General features: G+C 40.5%; 1 pseudogene; it reads left to right on the forward strand.

Moving 5' to 3' along the window:
- Window positions 1–10,219: 10,219 nt before the first annotated feature.
- Window positions 10,220–14,883, forward strand: LOC139476962 (uncharacterized; annotated as a pseudogene).
- The last annotated feature ends 1,768 nt before the right edge of the window (window positions 14,884–16,651 follow it).

Raw genomic sequence — 16,651 nt, forward strand, 5'->3', positions numbered from 1 at the left:
TAAATAACCACCTAAAAAAACTTTACGCACCCCACATGCAACTGCCCCCACTGCAAACAATCCGAAACCACAGAACACGCACTCATCCACTGCACCCACTACCAAACACACAGAACCACACTACAAACCACCCTCAATCTAAATAAGGTTCCTACTCTAGAAATACTAAACCCTCAAAATAAACTAGAAAACTTCAAGGCCCTTGGCGTATTTCTAATCAAAACAGACCTAATTAAGCGCATCTAAAAACTAATTAATCTACCAGTCCAAAATCCAATAAACATACAAACACCCACCTCAACCGGCTCCCTTAGTTCCCTCCTCCACCCACCTCGGCATTTATTCCAAATTTAAAAATTTAAATAAATAAATATAATTAAGCAATCCCTAAAAGCACCTCACCACTTTCACCCTTTTCGGAATACACTAAATGGTCTGGCCAGGCCCGTGAGCGAAATACGCTACAGTCGGAAATCGCACGTTAAATCTTCTATATCAGTCAGTCAGTCAATTCTGTAAATCACTTGCTTGATAACGGTGTTTGAAGAGATTTGTCGCTTTATTTAACTATATTTTTTGAATATGGAAAGGGTTTTGTCGCTTTCATTTTGCCGTCTCACATCTCACAACCTTCACGTTAAACTACTTCAAAGCCATGCTTAAGTTACAAATGCATTGCGGCGATAAAATATGGATTAACAACCACGCAACATACACAGGGCACTGCAGTGTTCTGTAGGTGGTAGCGGTCAGTGCAGAGCATTCCATTTAAGAAGCAGAATGAAATAAATAAGCCGTATTACACTTCAAAGCTATAGTTCATGGACAACGCATAGTTATGAAATTGAAAAAAAGATTAATGTAATAATGAACTGCTTCAGGAATTTAAGTTTAGGTAATATGGAAATTGATTTTATAGTGTCTTTTTAGTTTCTAGTGTTTTCATATATGATACACTGTCACAAACAAACAGTCAGTATTTATTTTAAAATATATATTTGAATGAACTGAGAACAATTTGCGGTGCAGGTCGCTGTAACAGTCATGACAAAAAGTATAATGAAACCAATTTCATCGCAAGTATATTGCCGGAATATCTAAATGAAGTTTTTCCTTTTCTTGTCTCAGCAAAACAGTAGTTTTATTAACCTGAGAAATAGAGCTGATGTCCAGACAATCAACTGTAAGACCCAGAGATATGTTAAACCGTTTCTACCCAATACGATAAGATTGTGGAACGCTATGCACGGGAAGTGTATTGACGATTGGTCACGAAGAAAATTTATAATAATTTCCCCTAGCTTAAACAACACTCTTGAACTTCGGTACTATTCTTGTTGCCTTATTCATTGTTGCCACAGGCTCTGTTGTAGCGAGTGAAACGCTGATAAATCTAATTGACATGTATGGGGGAGATAAGACTGCTTATGTTAACGTCGTTATCATTTTGAAGGTGCTATACATTTTCTATTTACATGCAAATACCAAGCAAATATCAGAAATAATAATCATTATTACACCCATGGTTATAATCTGAAAATGATTTTCAATAGTGACTCAACTCATATTGAAATATTTAAATCAGTGTAGTACTTTTAATAATGAGAACTAACTTTTTTATATTAAATGTTGATGTTTTGCAGATTCCATTAAGTAAACTTAAGGTATTCGATCTAACCATATGCATTTAGTTATGTTTAGAGTTAACATGTTCATTTTACCAGCTCTAAGCCAAATGATGCATATATTTTAAATGTTTGTCACATAGGCCATGGAGTAAGCACAGAGACGAGGTTCTCGTGGGTGGAACGTCGGGAGAAAATTAATAGCCATGACCAAGCCCTGTGAATATTTCAAAATATGTTTGTCCTTTGTTAGACTTTATCGCAGTAAAAAAGGGACCCAAAGAGTTGCTCATATCTAAATATCAGAAAAACGCTTGCTGAAAACATTGTAAAGCTTCACATATACACTTGATCAAAATATTGAAGAGTAATGAAGTAACACAACTATTTCGTAGCAAACGTATGTTGTGTAAAACAGATAGTTGTCAACGGTATGTTTGTAAACTCATCTTCGCATATCCCAGGAATGTGCGTTGTTTCAGTTTTGACGTATAATCTCGCTCTGAAGGCATCGACGTGCAGAATGAATGGAATCTCTGGGAGGTTGTGAGTATTGTCATCTGTTAGTGTGTACATTTAGCATTTCGAATCACCAACCTTCCAGAATGGAAACTTCATGTATGTTTTGATACTTATCTTTTTAGGGGAAGGGGGTTGTGGCTGAAAAATTTTAACGAGGACATTTCTTAGGAATATGGAAAGTGTTTTGTCGCTTTTATTTATTTTATTTTATATGTGAAACACACAGATGTAACAAAATAAAAGATGATGAAAGGATGTGTAATTTATGCAAGCAACATCACTTTGATGATGAGTATCAGTATTTAAAACAAAGTGATTTCTTGGAAGGGAAAAGAATGTCGTTAACCATGGAAACATTTAAAATAGCCAGGAATAGAACAAGAGCTTTAAAAGTAGATTGTGTTCAGACATCTTAAGACCAGAAAAACACACATCTATTGCTTACAGGATTCACACTTTACAGGTGATATGGAGACACAAAGATATTAATGAAACTAAAATGAGTGCAGAATAAGTGAAAATGAGTATAATTTGACTTTGATCTTGTCAGAGAAAAAAGTGCGTTGGTATGGAAAATTATCACGCACGCCAGACTTAAATTTCTTACAAAACACCTACGCTAACACACCACCTAACACATATAGTACGGTCCAAACAATGAATCTGCCTATTTCCTGTTTTCTATTTTCTATTAGAGGACGTCAGGAAATTGTCCTGTCGAAAGTCCAACCCAAGCTATAGATTAGATCATTCACGATATCGAATTACACTACAATTGACTGATACTGAATACACCAAGCTGCTGAAAAAGTAAGGAAGCTGAATTGCAATATACCAAATACATGGGCAGTGATAGCATAAACCTATTTAACTTGAATTGAAAACTGTCTTGGGAAACACTTTAACCGATGTTAAAAGTACAAGTATTAAATCGTAATATCACAAAATGAAAAGGAAAGAAATCAACAAATTTTAGCACAAATTTTGCTAAATGAACCTGAACTACATGCTAATTGCTCATTTAGATGCAAATAATACCAAACATAGATATAACAAAAACTAAATAAGATGAAGTCACTAATACAAATATCGATGGTTTTATCATTAGATCAAAAGGCAATGGACTGAAAATTGGATAAACCAACTAAACATATTTTTGTCATTGAGAGAAAGACGTTTTTAAACAAAGCACTGTTGAAACTTGAAACCAAAAACGGGACAACTGTATCAAAAACAAAATAATTCATCAACCAAGTACAAATGTACTAAGATATAACCAATATCACGAGGATTTGGAACATTTGGTACACCTAAGCCTAATACAGATTAACATAATAGCAAAGATGGAGAATTAACCCATAATGAAGTACCAAACGCACTCAAACATAAAGGAAATGAAAATGTCCTGGACCATCGGGTTATTCTGTCGAATTTTAAAATATTCTCTTGGAAAGATGTTAAAATTTACTTTAGCATAACAAAAACAGGGATATATTACATATTTGCCTCAAAGCGTTGAACCAAAACACTTTCTCAAAAATTAGTATTATTCACAATTCAGGGTTGTAGTCAACAAACAAGCTCTCACTATTTCATGCAAATTGAGTGAGTGTTTGGTGCAACCGGGAGGACAGTACATGCTCATCCGTTTTCGCTAACTCTTAGTGCCATTCATATATTTTTCATATATAATTCACCGCTTTATTACTTTTTACACCAATTATTTTGTTTGTTTGTTGAACGCCGCACTCAGCAATATCCTAGCTATATGACGGTCTGTAAATAATCAAGTCTGGACCGGCAATCCAGTGATTGATATCAAGCACATCGATCCAAGCAATTGGGATACGATGACATGCATGAACCAAGTCAGCGAGCCTTACAACCCGTTGGTCGCATCTTACGAGAAGCAAAGTCGCCTTTTACGACAAACATGGCTTGCTGAAAACCTATTCTACCCCTTTACGACAGTGGAATCTGTTTCGGCGGATAAGGGAGACTGGTTATTCTCCGGGGTTGACCTTTGTATAACCATGAATAATTAACTTCACTCTTTGACATCCTGTTGGGAGTCGCACTTTTCAGATCATAACAACGCCAATACATGCCGGGCTCAAGAAACGGTTCTCATGAACGGCACATATGATCATGTTAGTTTAGGTTCGAGCGGGAAATCTCGCTATTTAGATCATTACAATGCTAAGACAACGCGGAGGTCCAAGAAACGGTTCTCACGACCTGCATGTATGAACATGTTAATTCTGGTTCAAGTATATTATGACTGGATAAATGTTTCATGTTATAATGCGACCATAAAGTCGGTAGGACTCCCATTAAAATTCGTATACATTTTGCATTTACAAGTGGGCAGAGACGAAAAGGCTGTGGTTTGAAATGGCAATTCATTTAACAAGAGAAACAACATGTTCTTAAAAAAACATTATTCTCTGGACAAAGTGACGTCTTTATATTAGTCATGGGCAATCCCAATAGAAATTCAAATTCGTTGTATCTAAAGATTTGACACCAGATCATGTAACCGGATCTTTCAGTGAATGCGCCTTTGAGATAATATGAATTTAGTGCTCCTTGGTACACATCAAAGAGTTTTGAAATGCTTTCAAAAGCGACTGTCGTCAACTACACGGATACATGTCACGCCGACAGCAACCGATCCACGGCAACAGCGTTGTGACTCACAGTATTATTCGATTTTTGTGAATCGGCCTTTATATGTTGAATGAGGTTTTTGTGTTTGCTACGCGTCCTTAGAGTCTCAGTCTCCTCTTATATTAAATCTTAGTAGGTATGTTTCCCATTCAACTACTGCAGGGTCTGTCTTGATACAGAGCTCAGTGTCTTAGTGAATCATGATAGATTCACAATGGGAATTTTGCCTTGTGAAAACCACCCTGACTAGATCTGTGCATTGTAGCGTACGTGACATTCTACTGGGGAATTACGGGGAAATAATTCATTCATTAAGACCTCTTCTTAATGACGAATACATAGACATCCACTCGATAATTAATTCGTGTCAATGTATGTGACATAATTATATTCTCAGTTAGTACTGACCGTTATTCATCATCAAAGAAATATAGGTTGTGATATTTAAAGTTTAAATTTGTCATTCAAAGTCGGTATGGAACGTTATTTGTACAGGTGCGGTGGCTATTTAAACTCAGTATGGAGCATTAGTCATTACCAACATAACATAAGGTGTGTTATATTCGTTCTAAAAACCTATTGGGTGTAATTTTCCAAGTTTCTACACATGATTTTACATTGCCTATACTTGTTATGCTGCATCATAAGAACATATGGTCCTGAGAGTCTGCCGCCTAACACATTAATATATGCCACACACTTCAAAACCTAACAGTGATTAATTATTGATTATATTCCGTATAGTCATAGTGTTACATAAGGAGAAAACATTTCCCGCGCGTCGATCGAGATAATTGTCCCACAGAGGAGACACCGTCCCTAAACGGTACCTTATGCAGTAGCCTTACATAACAGTCATGCCTTTGCACTGGGAGAGCGGTATTCTAATACATGCATTAGTAACTAACGCCAATATTAACGAATTGTTCTACTTTATTCTCCAGCTTTATATTCAGTGAGAAGTGATTACAGTTACAGACTGAGATTATATTAAGATGTCACTATGTCATGACGTCACAATGCAATACAGTTACAGAATCTATCGAGCCATATGATTAATTTGTGAATTTCATTATATAATTTATGTGCTACTGTACACAAGTGAATCTCACCATATATCTACAAAATATGTGAGACTCACGCCGAATCAATTTATAGCATCTTCTGAGTAACATATTTGCAAGTAACGTCTCTAAAGCCTTAGATGGGGAATACATGGCTAGATAATGAAACGGATTCAAGTGTACCAACGTCAAGGTGAACGTTAGATCAATCATTGTGTCATGGAAGAAGATCGGTTCGGGGGCGATTACAGCAAGACAGAGACCCCTTTTTATAGTGGTAGAGGGAAATCTCAATGGACAGCGCTACCGCGACGAGGTCATCGGCCCTGTTGTTCTACCGTTTTTGCGTCGTCATGGTTGGTTGGTTGGTTGGTTTGTTGTTTAACGCCGCTCTCAGCAATATTCCAGCTATATGACGGCGGTGCATCCTCGTCGTCATGACCCAGGCATTACCTTTCAAAATGACAACGCCCGGCCTCATATTGCTCGACTTGTTCAGGATTCTCGTCAACAAAACAACGTGAATGTTATCTCCTGGCCGGCTCGCTCCCCTGATCTCTCACCAATCGAGCACATGTGGGATGAGATGGATCGGCGCCTTCGACGTCAACCACGTGTTCCACAGACACTCCAGGAACTTCGAAACATGCTCCAGCAGATGTGGACATATGTCCCACAGGACTTTGTATGACGCCTGGTCCATTCCATGAGACGAAGATGTGTTGCTTGCATCGCAACCAGAGGTGGACACACACGCTATTGATGTGTAAATTGACATTTTGACATGTTCATGGTTTTTTATGACATCACGCATCTTCTGAAGTCAGTATGGCAAATTAAACCATGTGAACACTTACAGGAGTCTTTTATCTGTTGCAAACCGAAATTGTTTCAGATTTGGTTAAAAAAATAATTTTGCATTAAATCTTATTCAATGTCACAGGAACTTTGATTGTTCAGTATACATCAATACATATGACGTCCTCACAAAGAGTAACTGCTTTTGGGCGTCCAGTGCGACCCTGCTACAGTTACTAAATGTATTGCCGTTCCTGGTCCTTGTGGTCAATTAAGCCAGGACATTGCCCTCGCCTTGTCCACCACGGCTCGGCTCCGTCAAGGAGTGATTGGCCTAATGACCCTTACTCCAAGTGGTCTCAATCAGCATTCATACTCACATAATAAAGAAACGCAACACCAGTTTATACTCACATAGTTTTACTTACTCTCAGCCCATCTATCAATACAGAACAGGATCAGACTGGCCAGGCTCGTCACTAGCTGGGGGAAACTTAGAACGATCGGGATTCGACTCGATCGACTGCAAACCGCGCTCTCCTCTCCTAATGTTGAGGGTATCATTTTATAGTGTTCGAGCCTGGCCTGTCCTTGTCACATGTCTCAATGCCTCCATTTGATTCGTTACAAGTTTAGATCTGACCATGAACTCAAGTGTGTCGCCATCGGAAAAATACCAAAAGCCTACGTGCCAGATTGCTCATCTCTCTATTGATTCTGTGACTCGCTCCGAAGCTCCCAATGGCTTATACCTTGTAATTCCCCATCTGTTTCATTAACTCATGGACGATAGCCAGAGACCAATCCAATGATAAATGTGAAATGTCCAGAATACACTTGTGATAAATGTGAAATGTCTTTTCTCTATTGATTCCTTTCGAACTATATCTAATGCAACTCCTCATTGCAGCTATACTGGTTCTATTTATTATCATTCGTTTCTGAGATGCATTTTTAACCTTATAACAGTATACACTATATACAACGTATGCTGACATGTATGATCAATAAATATTGATATCTCATACTGATGTCATTCATTAAAAAATATTCAATGGCTTGGAATTTGTTTCTCTCTGGCTGAATTTCCATAACAAGTACACTCTGTCGATAAAGAGTATCACAATAATTACTGGTATACGGTAACTTCACCACAACAAGCACGAGGTATAAGCTTCACGAGGATTTATAAAACAATGACTGGCCAGCGAGCCTGTATAGTTGATGTAAATGTTGTGCCCTTTGAGATTTTCGAAATTGACTGTATGTCTGCTCAAACTATGCCTTTACCAACAAACAAACCGAAGTAAGATATTATATTCTCTAGCAATAACATCAGATCATGTGTTACAGTATCAGAACCCTTCATTGTTAGTATCAAACTTCAAAATCATACACTGAGTCAAATTAAAAACTTCACATTTTTAAAAGTAATTCCATATATGATATACAACGGGCAAATGTATCAGAGAAGCTAATTTTTAATCATTAATGTCCAAAGAAGGATATTAATTAACGGTGGTAATCATAATTTGTTCCAAGCACCAAGCACGGTATTTAAGTTTATTACTAATTAATAAAATGCATTATTTTGGTAATCTTACATTATTCCAATTCAAGGGGCCTTCTCCCCCTGCTTTTTGGTCCAGGGTCAAAGGGAAGCTACTCTTCCTGGTTTAATAGTGCAAGGCACCTTATTAGTGTATTGTTCAGTCTTTGCTCTTCACATGCACTAAACAAAGGGAAGTAATCCATGTTTCAGCTGAATTTAGTTTCTATATCCTCTTTTCAGTCACACAACCACACCAGTAACAAGCATTTTATTTCCACACGTAAGTTTTGTCAGTTTTGCTGGGAAGAGAGATGTCGGGTCGCCGGAGGAGCAAGCGGAAGGGTAGTGCAGCAAGCAGGCAGTCGTCGCAAGCAAGGGGGTCCGCTTAGAGGCGTCGAGGGTCGCAGAAAGTTGCTCCAAACGATGCGACGTCTGAGAGTGCTTTTCTTAGAGACGGGGGAAATGGCGACAGCAGCATGGCCGAAGCAGAGGTCCACGTGGTCCCAGAGGCTATCGACGAGATAACGCCTGTTACCACTACTCCTTCTGGAGGTGAGTCGGTGCAAATTGGTTTTTATCCTAATAATACATATACCCCATCAGTTAACTCAAAAATTTATCCTCCCGGAATTTCAAATCATGTCCCTCAATCCCAGTGTCATAACAATGCACATAGCGTGGTTAGTAACCCAAATCATGTCCCTCAATCCCAGTACCATAACAATGCTCCTAGCATGGTAAGTAACCCAAATCATGTCCCTCAATCCCAGTATCATAACAATGCCCCTAGCATGGTTAGTAACCCAAATCATGTCCCTCAATCCCAGTACCATAACAATGCCCCTAGCATGGTTAGTAACCCAAATCATGTCCCTCAATCCCAGTGTCATAACAATGCACATAGCGTGGTTAGTAACCCAAATCATGTCCCTCAATCCCAGTACTATAACAATGCCTCTAGCATGGTTAGTAACCCAAATCATGTCCCTCAATCCCAGTACTATAACAATGCCTCTAGCATGGTTAGTAACCCAAATCATGTCCCTCAATCCCAGTACCATAACAATGCTCCTAGCATGGTTAGTAACCCAAATCATGTCCCTCAATCCCAGTACCATGACAATGCTCCTATCATGGTTAGTAACCCAAATCATGTCCCTCAATCCCAGTACCATAACAATGCCCCTAGCATGGTTAGTAACCCAAATCATGTCCCTCAATCCCAGTACCATAACAATGCTCCTAGCATGGTAAGTAACCCAAATCATGTCCCTCAATCCCAGTATCATAACAATGCCCCTAGCATGGTTAGTAACCCAAATCATGTCCCTCAATCCCAGTACCATAACAATGCCCCTAGCATGGTTAGTAACCCAAATCATGTCCCTCAATCCCAGTGTCATAACAATGCACATAGCGTGGTTAGTAACCCAAATCATGTCCCTCAATCCCAGTACCATAACAATGCCTCTAGCGTGGTTAGTAACCCAAATCATGTCCCTCAATCCCAGTACTATAACAATGCCTCTAGCATGGTTAATAACCCAAATCATGTCCCTCAATCCCAGTACCATAACAATGCCCCTATCATGGTTAGTAACCCAAATCATGTCCGTCAATCCCAGTATCATAACCATGCTGCTAGCGTGGTTAGTAACCCAAATCATGTCCCTCAATCCCAGTACCATAACAATGCCCCTAGCATGGTTAGTAACCCAAATCATGTCCCTCAATCCCAGGACCATAACAATGCCTCTAGCATGGTTAGTAACCCAAATCATGTCCCTCAATCCCAGTACCATAACAATGCTCCTAGCATGGTTAGTAACCCAAATCATGTCCCTCAATCCCAGTACCATAACAATGCCCCTAGCATGGTTAGTAACCCAAATCATGTCCCTCAATCCCAGTACCATAACAATGCTCCTAGCATGGTTAGTAACCCAAATCATGTCCCTCAATCCCAGTACCATAACAATGCCCCTAGCATGGTTAGTAACCCAAATCATGTCCCTCAATCCCAGTACCATAACAATGCTCCTAGCATGGTAAGTAACCCAAATCATGTCCCTCAATCCCAGTATCATAACAATGCCCCTAGCATGGTTAGTAACCCAAATCATGTCCCTCAATCCCAGTACCATAACAATGCCCCTAGCATGGTTAGTAACCCAAATCATGTCCCTCAATCCCAGTACCATAACAATGCCCCTAGCATGGTTAGTAACCCAAATCATGTCCCTCAATCCCAGTACCATAACAATGCCCCTAGCATGGTTAGTAACCCAAATCATGTCCCTCAATCCCAGTACCATAACAATGCCCCTAGCATGGTTAGTAACCCAAATCATGTCCCTCAATCCCAGTACCATAACAATGCCCCTAGCATGGTTAGTAACCCAAATCATGTCCCTCAATCCCAGTACCATAACAATGCCCCTATCATGGTTAGTAACCCAAATCATGTCCCTCAATCCCAGTACCATAACAATGTCCCTAGCATGGTTAGTAACCCAAATCATGTCCCTCAATCCCAGTACCATAACAATGCCCCTATCATGGTTAGTAACCCAAATCATGTCCCTCAATCCCAGTACCATAACAATGCCCCTAGCATGGTTAGTAACCCAAATCATGTCCCTCAATCCCAGTACCATAACAATGCCCCTATCATGGTTAGTAACCCAAATCATGTCCCTCAATCCCAGTACCATAACAATGCCCCTAGCATGGTTAGTAATGCAATTGCTCCTCATGATTTGCAAGGCATTCCCATGTTTCAAAATGTTAAATATGCCACCACCTACAACAACACAAAGTGTGGATGATAACCGGGGTTGTGATGTCCCTGTCAACATTAAAAACCAACTATGGAATGGTGAGTACATCAATTTCGCACTATTGCTTAAACCAGACAGGGATTTTATGGATTATATGACAACGTCGGCAGTATTCATCAGTACAGATGGACAGCTGGAGTTGAGGCCCAAGTCTCAAGGCAAGAGAATTGAAAGTCCTGCACCATGACCGTGGAATATATTTATTTTATGAAAAAATAATAATCTAGAAATGCATACAAAAGCAAGTCTAGCCAGCTCAAGCTAGCTCTATTCCACATCTGAAATCAGCATAGGGAAATTTTTTTATTTTTCGAGTCAAGAAGGATATTGTGTAATATAAGATTTCAAAGACTAAATGTTGGTCTAGAGAATTGAGAACATTTTTGATTGGACGACGGCTTTCACAACTTACATGGGTATTTATGTCCGGCGCAGGATGGACATGGTTCAAGGTTTACTGAAAGACATGAATACTGTCCGTTTAACAACGTCTCGTCATACTGGTTTGGGATGGAGAACCTATGATGAACAATATCATCTTCGCCAGGCTCGTGACCAGTCTCTTCCATGGGGAAAATTGAATGTGGAATTGTGGATGTTGTTTGTACAGACACCTTACCATCAACAGGTCAGTTCTGGGTTTTCTGGATTTCAAAAACGACACGTCAGCACATTTCAGGGAAAATTACAACGACCGGCAAACAACACAAGTGCTTTGGACAAAAATGCAAGTACCGACACAGCTGTTCCGCATGTGGGAGCGATGCCCATCCAGCCTGCAGATGTACATCAGCCAGCACTCCTTCCAGAGTTATACAAGCTCGGTCGAACACCAGTCAAGACACAAGCGCTGGAACGTATGGCAAAGCATTTTCCAGATCAGGCTCAAGCTCAGTTTCTCGTTAATGGTTTCAAATATGGCTTCAAGCTAGGAAATGATGGTCCAGTGGTAGGTGCTATGGCAAGAAATCTCAAATCTGTTGAAAATAATCAGTTTATGTCACACTAAAAAATCCAAAAAGAGTTAGATTTGGGTAGAGGAGCAGGCCCATTTGACTTCCCTCCTCTACCACATTATAAAGTTTCACTGCTCGGATTGGTCCCTAAGAGTACTCAGGGAGATTATAGATTAATGCACCACCTATCTTTTCCAGAAGGTCAGAGCGTTAATGATTTTATTGATGAAAGGTTGTCTTCAGTTCAGTACACTACATTTGACCAGGCAGTTCAAATGGTTCAGCAGCTAGGGCAGGGAGCTTTGCTGGCTAAAGCCGATGTAAAGAGTGCTTTTCGCTTAATGCCTATCTGGCCAGGAGACTTTAAGTTACAGATGTATTAGGTTTTACTTTGGGAAAACAAATTTTACTTTGACAAATGTTTACCAATGGGCTGTTCAGCAAGTTGCTCTTTGTTTGAAAGATTTTCAACCTTTATTGAATGGGCTTCAGCACAAAGATTCAGCAGTGGAAAAAGCATGCATTAACTTGACGACTTCCTTTTTGGGGGTAAAAAAGCTACAAACCACTGACAAATCGTTCTGGATTCATTCATTTCGGTATGTGCTGATCTTGGTGTACCAATAGCTACAGAGAAGACAGTTGGGACAACAACAAAGCTGATATTGTTAGGCTTGGAACTAGACTCGATCAACATGTGTTTGCGCGTGCCACAGGAGAAGCTCTCTTATTCGTTTGATGCTATAGATCAATTTTTGGCACGTTCAAAGGTTAGATTAAAGGAAATGCAGTCGTTACTTGGTTTACTTAATTTCCTGTGCAACGCAGTTCCATCAGACAGATGTTTCCTCCCACGAATGATTAATGCAACATGTGGTAGGAAGCCTCACCACAACATAAGATTGTCAAAGGACATGAAGAGTGACCTAAGAGTTTGGCAGCGATTTTTGGCAGCGAGTTCAATGGAATTTCCATAATGAGATCAAGGTTGTGGGCTTCAAATGCTGATCTGGAATTTTATACTGACAGTGCTGGTGGACAAGGCAAAGGTTTTGGTATTTATTTTGCCGGACGATGGACCTGTGGAGCTTGGCCGTATCATTGGGTACAGCAGGGTTTGATGACAAATATTACCTTCCTTGAGTATTTTCCAATTGTAGTTGCAATTGCGATATGGGGTCCTGAGTTACTCGGGGAAAAAGGTCACATTCCTTTCTCACAACCAGGCAGTAGTCGAGATCATTAACATGATGACCTCAAGATCAGATCCAGTTGTATCTTTGGTTAGGCACCTTGTCTTGTGTTGTTTGGAGTTGAATATCACAATTAGAGGTGAGTACATTGAGGGGGGAAAGAATGTTTTTGCTGATGCACCTTCACGCTTTCAGTTAGAGAAATTCAGGCAGCTGGCTCAAGATGCAGATTTTACGGCTAGTCTTATACCAGACAGAGTTTGGAAGATTGTGGAAGAGAAGTAAACCAATTACTAGTGGTGGCTATTTCACACAATACGAGGAAGGCTTACCAGGGAGCACTGACCAGCTTTTCACGCTTTCGACAACAATTCAACTTTCCTTATCTTTGGCCGGTTCCATCAGGACAGCTAACAACATATTGCATTTTTGTCCCTGAAAGGTTTGGCCGACTCTACACAGTGTCAGCACCTATCAGCGATAAGCTACCAACATAAACTCACAGGATTGCATGATACCACAAGCAATTTTATCGTCCAAAAGATGCTGGAAGGCTCCAAACGACTCAAGGGTCATAGGGACGGCAGGGCTCCAATCATGTATTCCATATTGATGCCTCAAGCTTTTAATGCTCTTTGCAGTTCTCCACATGAAGCTTTTTGTTTACAAGTGCATTTTTTCTGGCCTTTTTCGGTTTCATGAGAGTTGGCGAGTTGGTTTACACTGACCATCTTCATTTGGAACGACCTCTTAGGATTTCAGATGTCACAGTCCAGAGGACATTTTTAGAAGTAAACGTGAGATCGTCGAAGACAGATCAGTTAGCAAGGGGTTTCACACTCCTCATCCAAGGTAATGCAAGTGAAATATGCCCACTAAAAGCAATGAAGCGATATCTTGCACTTCGTCCAGCGGGTTCAGTTTTTCTGTTTTGCCGCTCTGTTTTGCCATAGGGACAGTCAACCTTTAACAAGATACGAGTTTGCAGCTATGGTTTCCAAATGCATCAGATATATGGGACTCGACCCATGTAAGTTCAAATCACTCTCGTTCCGCATTGGAGCAGCCACAACTGCCGCAGACATGGGCGTGTCATCGGAGACAATACAGATGTAGGGTCGATGGAAGTCTAAGGCATGCTCAACTTACATTAGATTCTAAACTTTGAATGAACGATCAATGACTTCAGGTAATTTGTTATTTATAAATAGTTATTATTAATCCAGATGTATGGATAATAGGCTCATCATTCATTTATTGGGCCCATCGTCAGTCGTTGAGGTTGAAACTGGGAAACAACCTGGGACTGGCTTACCTAGGGTTACGTTTTTACTGGTTTGGAAAGCGGGGGATGAAGTGGTCAGAACTTGTGCAAATCTTCCAGACACAATTAGGCCATCTACCTCCCCCAAGTCTAATACTCTTGCATTTGGGATCAAATGATCTTGTTCACCAGAATATTGGTTCCCTCGTTTGCCATGTTACTGATGACATCTACTACCTGGCTCAACTGCTGCCAAGTACAGTTCTTGTTTGGTCAGAAGTGCTACCACGGTTATACTAGCATAGAGCTGTCAACCCCCAGGCGATAGAAAGGGCTCGACGTCAACTGAACCGAGTTGCATTGGGGGTGGGGGTGGGGTGGGGGAAGCTGTATTTATCACAAACTTACCATGTCTGAAACTAACAGGACTTTTCCACCATGATGGCGTACATCTTTCCGATGAGGCTCTTCAGCACTTCATGGCAGATACTGAAGTAAAAAGTAAGGTATTTGTGGCTAATTAATCATGATAATCACATAATGGTAATCACAGTACAAGTATTGGATGAGTTGTGTATAGACACATCTCGTGGCGGAACACTTTTGGGCTGGGAGTTGTGATTTTGGTGTTTTGGGGGTCTTTGAGGCATACCCTCTAGGCTCTATTGTATAATGGTGGTTGTAGAGCCTACAGCAGACCCCCTGTGCGCTTTTCCCTGGGGGGTCCCATCATTTGGCTCTGTAATGGATTACCCTCGGAGCCGCGTTCGCTGTTCTGTCCGGGCACCTTCAGGTTGACAGTCAGAGGTGTTTAGCGTTTCCCAGCCAGGAGTGTTCTCCAGTCCTTGTACTTTTCTGTGTATAAACCTGTGGCCTTACATCCAACTCAAGTCTTTGTGTTTTTTCTTGCAATGATGCCGGATCTACTTCTGCAAAAGCATTATCCTAAAATAATTAAGTTTATTACTAATTAATAAAATGCATTATTTTGGTAATCTTACATTATTCCAATTCAAGGGGCCTTCTCCCCCTGCTTTTTGGTCCAGGGTCAAAGGGAAGCTACTCTTCCTGGTTTAATAGTGCAAGGCACCTTATTAGTGTATTATTCAGTCTTTGCTCTTCACATGCACTAAACAAAGGGAAGTAATCCATGTTTCAGCTGAATTTAGTTGCTACATCCTCTTTTCATTCACACAACCACACCAGTAACACGCTTTTCCCCTCCCATCCCACCCATTACTTCTCATTTCAAACATATATATCTGTATAACAATTCCTCAGTTGATAGTTAATCTAATTTCATGTATTTGTATGCTTCATGTATCAGGAACATGTTCTGCTGCTTGTTTTCCTTTACATTGTAGTTGTGGACAAATTACTATATGCGAGGCAAGAGCTGTCCTGGCACAAACGTGTCGAACAAGTCACGGGTTTGTATGTGCACAACAGGTGAGATGATCCTGGACTGGCACATTCTACACATTACATCGCACGACAATTGGTTTGTATGCGTCGCGGAACACTTTTGGGCTGGGAGTTGTGATTTTGGTGTTTTGGGGGTCTTTGAGGCATACCCTCTAGGTTCTATTGTATAATGGTGGTTGTAGAGCCTACAGCAGACCCCCTATACGCTTTTCCCTGGGGGGTCCCATCATTTGGCTCTGTATGGATTACCCTTGGAGCCGCGTTTGCTGTTCTGTCTGGGCTCCTTCGGGTTGACAGTCAGCCGTGTTTAGCGTTTCCCAGCCCGGAGTGTTCTCCAGTCCTTGTACTTTTCTGTATATAAACCTGTGGCCTTACATCCAACTCAAGTCTTTGTGTTTTTTCTTGCAATGGTGCAGCATCTACTTCTCCAAAAGCATTATCCTAAAATAATCAGTAATAACATCAACAGTTTAAATCATAAGTCCCAAGCACAAGAATCTGATGGCACACAAGTTTAGTAGCATGTATGGCCACCATGTGTGTTGACAACTGCCACATAACGCCTCCTCATGGACCTTGTGATGCTTGTGGACACATGATTGGGAAGACGACGCCATTATTGCTGCAAAATGGTGCCAAGATCTTTCAAATTCTGTGGTTGGTTCTAGAGAGTGCGCAGACTTCTGCCAAGAGCATCCCAGACGTGTTCGATGGGAATGAGGCCATTGTCTTGCTTGACAAG

This window comes from Haliotis cracherodii, unplaced genomic scaffold, assembly GCF_022045235.1.
Source record: "Haliotis cracherodii isolate W230 unplaced genomic scaffold, xgHalCrac1.p SCAF_30, whole genome shotgun sequence".
Taxonomy (NCBI): domain Eukaryota; kingdom Metazoa; phylum Mollusca; class Gastropoda; order Lepetellida; family Haliotidae; genus Haliotis; species Haliotis cracherodii.